The sequence below is a fragment of the Taudactylus pleione genome, unplaced genomic scaffold (assembly GCF_031769625.1).
Source record: "Taudactylus pleione unplaced genomic scaffold, aTauple2 ptg001500l, whole genome shotgun sequence".
Taxonomy (NCBI): Eukaryota; Metazoa; Chordata; class Amphibia; order Anura; family Myobatrachidae; genus Taudactylus; species Taudactylus pleione.
The window spans coordinates 111,417-117,280 of record NW_028285898.1 but is presented as its reverse complement, the minus strand read 5'-3'; positions in this window follow the sequence as shown (position 1 = coordinate 117,280).

Genomic DNA, 5,864 nt, shown 5'->3' with positions numbered 1-5,864 from the left:
TAGTTCATAGCATCCTGACATTCCGGACCGAGGTATTACCCTGCATGTTACAATCATCCTTGTGGTCCAGGGTGAATGCTCTGTACTATTCTTATACTGCTGTATTATAAAGTGTGTAATACTCCTATCCAGTGGTGGCTTTTTCCTAGGGGTTGCAGCTCCCCCAGTAAAATCCACCAACACAGTGAGCCAGTGGCAGTCCATGACTACACTGACTGGCAGTGACTTCCCATAGGAGTGCCCATGTGGGCTTCAATATGTGGGACGTACCACAAGACCCCTTAAAATAAGGATCTACGAACATTGCAGAAACATCCGCACAGGTTTTGAGAACCACAGTGTTTCTGAACACTTCAAATCTATTCACCAGGGCAACCCTAAGGGGCTGAAATTCATGGGAATTGACAAAATAAATTACAACTGGAGGGGAGGCGACAAAATAGATATCATAAATCGTGCAGAGAGCCGATGGATTTATGACCTACAAACTCTACACTCAGAAGGTCTTAATATAGATCCCTAATCTGTGATCACAATAAAAGAGATGATTGAACCCCATCTTTGTTAAAAAATTCCTTAGTAAGGTTCATAGGTAACCCCCACCTTACCTATGTACATAGTAACACACACCAACACCTGTATTGGATATGTACATATTTAATTCAATATTTCAGTCTTTTTATTTTTAGTTGCTGCCTTATTATATTCTTTTTTCTCTCTCTTTTTCTTCTCTCTTACATCCATTATATTTAATTAATATTTTATGACCTATCGTTTTCGATTAAATTACATAGGAGACTGGCTAATTGGCTAATTAACTGGTCTATTGGTTGATTAGTCAGTTAATCAGTTAATTGACTGACTATTGTCATTGCAAGTCCGCAATTTAATTTACCCTTATTTCAAATGATAGATCGATATCTCCACCAGGGGCATGTCCCAAAAGCTCCATTGGTCCATAAGATATAATGCCTTTGTATATCTACCCACATTTATATGTTAATGCATATCCTTAGCTGCTATCACACACTGGGCAGAATATACCTAACCAAAGATGGCCGCCCTTAATAATAAGGACAAAGAAGTAAGAGAGTCTAATACACCACTCTCACCCTCTCTATCAGATAGCATTGGAGTAATCACTCTATCGCGAACAGTAGCATAACATTAGTCTCACCAAAGATGGCCGCCACCACGAGGGAGGACATTATGACAGGAGTAAGTCCTGCGTGACTCTCAACCATTGTGATCAGACGGCAGCACGGACACCGCGCCGCCGCTGACTTAATTTGTACACAGAAGATAGACACTAGGGGGACACGCTGACTAACCACCGCTACTATGAGCGTGCGCACGCAACCCGGAAGTACCACCCGGAAGTGCGGCGCTATCACAGCAGGAGATGTATAGCTAATTGCAGTGAGTATATAAGATGAGAAAGATGCACCTAGGACATCAGCCCTTGAAGAAGTCTCTATATGAGATGAAACGCGTTGGCACATTGCTACCCTTACTCATGTACTTTTAATTGCAATCCCTGTTTGAAGGGTAATACTTTCTTATACTGTTTAATAAACAGTTTTAATTTCCAATAAGTCCAGCATACTCAGTCTTCATTACCTACCTTAAGCCACCCACTGACACTTACAATCAGCATTTGCAGACGCAATACGTGCAGGACCAGCAGACATCATGGTCAGGTAAATTGATATTCCTCACCTATGACACTGCATTCTAGTGTACCTGTCACTCTGATACTGCGTTCCTTCTCTGAGGTGGTGTGAGCAGTGGAGGAGGAGGCCAATTGGAATCAAATCCTGGACAAAGCCCATTTATTCTCACGCAACATTCTGCCTACAGTTTTTGCATAACTGATTTAATCTGCTACTGTTAAAACCAACACCCAGCCGACAGTTTTTGCCCACCTGTATATTAACTTTTCATTTGGTCTCATACTTTATATTGACTTTTAAAAGGTTCCCATCAGAACACTCCCTATCAGAAAAACCAAATTGTGGGTCAAGGGACTTAAAGTCTTGAACACCCAGCCTCAAGTTTTTGCACACCAGTTTTGATTTTTAAAGACTTTCTATTGTGACTATTTTCATTTTCATATACATATAAATACGGGTCCTGAACATTAGGGTTCAGGCCCATAGTCTGCTAAATCCTATATTCTGTCCAAACACCACGGAGCGCTTTTTTCAAATTTGTCTAATTATCCAAGGAAGAGGGGGATACTTCTTACAAAGAGCTGCTAGTGGTGTTACACCCCTGCCCCCGTCTATGAGCGCCGGCCGCTTCTGTCTGTTCTCATCCCATTGGAAGCATTACCTGCCAGTGATGCACAGGACAGGTAGTCCCAAGGGGAGGTGTCTTCTCTCCTGGGGCTGCCAATCCGGGCTGTGATTAGCAGAGAGCTTCTGTTCCAGTGGGAAGCCGCTCCTCTGCCTTCCAGGCAGCCCTACCTGGCTTCTAGGGGCTGATGCTAATGCAGTCCCTAGGAGCTGGTGTTATGTGTATGTGTGGCACCACCGCCACTCGTGCACATGTGTCGGTCCTGGGTGCCTGTCAGATCCATTGTGCAGGCACCGGGACTCGGCTGGCCAGGACTTCAGTGTCTCCCCCTCCTCTCTCGGCAGCAATCCTATCATCCAAGAGTGTAGGAGCCGCTTCTGTTCTCTGTGCCCAAGGAGGACATCCTCAGGAATTAGTACAATCAGTGTATACAGTATGTACAGTATATGGACTAAACCTGCTTGGGTTGCAGTGTTTTTCTTTCTATGTACAAGTCCTGTGAGAGCTTCTGCTTGTAACTTAACTACAGTTTCCCCTTGGAGGGCACCTGGGAAATTACTGGAGATATTTGGAGTGCCGGTCTTTACCCTTATATATGTAATATATATAAATGGGGTAATGTATGATGAGCAGAGAGAGCACAGAGCAGAGTAAGTGTGAAGGATATGTCATATCACATTTTTTTGCAACTGCGCATGTGCAAAATTTCCTAAGAACCATTACAGCGCCTGCGTTATACATGGTGTACGTACAGAGGCGCTGCTGAGATCGGGATGCCCGGTATTACACATGTTGTGGTAAGTGATGGGCATTGGGGGAGGTGAGTAGATTAATAGTCCATTCTGGGTGTGTACACAGCTGCAGGCATATGAGGCCATAGGCAGATGGAGAAGCTGCAGCTGCCATAAGGCTGATGGTGCGAGCGATGGTGACATATAAGGACGCACCAATCGGTATTACTGCGTCCCTGGTCGCTGTGAATGGGCGTCTCAGTCCTTGTACAATCGGCCACATGGATGTACACCAGGGGAGGAGTCTGTATGCCATTTGCATAAACCCGCAGGCAGGTGACCACCAATAGACCCTGCTGCATGTGCTATTGTGTGTGACTCAGGATCAGGCCCAGTGTCTGGCATGGTGTAATCACACAAGGAGGTAGCAAGCAGTTAGGGAGCAGCCATTGGGGAACAGTGATGTAATGAGGAGTGTGGGACATTAGCGGCTGTGCTTAGTCACTCCAGGCTTGTTTTATACCTAAACACATTCCAGGCCGGATCCACACAGTAATCACTCCCTCATATCACTATAATGTCCTGGGAAATGTATGTATCATGCGGGCTTGTCCACACGTATGTGCGCACACGCAGACAGAAGAGGTCAGAGGAGACACATTTTATATTTATTAATTATAAATCACCCCTATTGTGTCCATACCCATAGTGTTATAGTGTAGGACATGTCAGATACAGTAATAGTCACAGTGTAATAGATGGTGGAGAGCGCGGTGCCTGCTGTACATTCTGAGCACCCAGACCAGGTAACTGTAAGAGTAATGACTGTACTAGAGTAACTGGCAAATATGTGACTTTGTTCTGTCTGTGCCCTGTAATAGAACAACCTGGCCTTCGTCATGGAGTACGCCAGCGGTGGAGACCTGTTCGATCTTCTGGTGAGAAGAGGCCGTCTTGAGGTCCAGGCTGTAACGTAAGTTCTATCACTGAGCTGATGTAAAAACTCTAATTGTGTGTGAGAGAAGATATGAGACATAGGAGCTTACAGTGTGGGGGATTAGATACATTATAATCAGTGGCAGAACAGCTGTCACACCACTGCCCTCATTACACTTGTCCTACTGGTTATACCAGCACTGGCCGCCAATGATTACCACATTTTATGTACACAACCAAATTTTAGGTGGATAAAAAGAAGAAATAATTTCAGGCCAGAAGACACAGCCAGACACTTACACACAAATACACACACACACACACACACACACTTAGACAATATGCTTTATCACCTTCTCAGTTGTTGGTCACCCATCACTTTGTCTCTTCTACCTATAACTCTTTCCAACCTGTATTTGTCTTTCTTAAGTTGGGTACACAATATACAATGTATCGTATGATATATCGCTGTGACGCAAATCAGAGCAATATTTCTTCTTCAGGATCCATAGGGCTACACAGGGGAGACAATGAGGTATAGGTGATGGTTAGGAGGACTGGACACCAACAGTTAAAGCTTTTCTGTCCCAGGATGCCCCAGTCCTTCCCCCCTATACCCCACCCACAGCCTGAGGCAATTCAGTTTGTCGTTGATGTCCGGCAGGATCTGGATCACCGTCTGCACAGTTGGGCTGCTTTTAAGCAGCCAAGCTTTATTTTATGTTTTCTTTTATTTGGTTTTCCTGAAGAGCAGGCAGCGCTAGGCAGTGCTATGGACGCCAGCCTTGCTGCTCCATCACCCCTCCGCTGCACCGCAACTCCAGCCCCAGGCTTGGTACTTATGGCGGGGCACTGGGGGGCTGGCTAGCTAGCGTGGCTCCATGGGAGGACCCCAGACTGCAGCCATGACACAGCAGGACAGGTGCAGCGTGTTCCCGCTCATGGAAAATGTGGGAATCCGCGTCTATGCACATCGTATAGTGTGTACGGTCATTCCATGATTCACGGCTGTCATTCATTGCATCATCCTTTCTGCTGTTCTGCATGGTAGATGGGACAATGCAATGAATCACGTGGTGCAGTTACATGCAGCACGTAATGACACATCGCGATATTGTATACCGGCTTGTGCAGTGTGTATGGCGCGTGCAATGTATGATTACATTACACCATTGGTGAGGTTGCACCATACTATAGTGTGTACCCAGCTTAACCCTTATCTATAGCTCCCTTACTCAGTCCCTATCCCACATTGCATCTCTCTACGCCCCATATAAATACTATGGCTCTCTCCTCCCTCCCCCATGGAGGCAGAGCTATATAGTTATTATAATACCATGCAGCGGCTGTGACTGGATGCCCATGGGTTACTGGGAAGTGACATCACCTGAACAGCCAGTCCTAGCAGCAGATGGAAATTACAAGCAGCTGAGGCATAGTGTATTATACAGCGGCTGCTCGCACCTTTACTCTTTCTCCGGACCAGATGCTCAGAAGACCTGTCTGCGGCAGAGAAACCAACAGAGAGGAGGAGAGCCTGGCTATGGGGGGAGGTAGTAAGCAGCTTAGTGCTATAGGAAATACAGAGGTGTCCTTATGGGTTGGGTATGAAATACCGGTGGCTACAAATCCCGCCGGTGGCAGCCTGAACAGAGCAGAATCCTGATGTCGGCTGTAAGTATACTATCCCTACACCTCTCCCCCCCTAATCCTCCCTTAGTGGTGTCTAACCCTAACTTCCCTGCGGGGGTGCCTAGCCCTAACTTCCCCAGTGTTGCCTAACCCTAACCGCCCCTTCCCACACCCTAAGCCTAACCCTCCCCGGGGGGTTGCCTAATCCTAACTTTTTCCGATGGTGCCTAACCCTAACCGGCCCTTTCTGCAGTCTGACCCTAACGC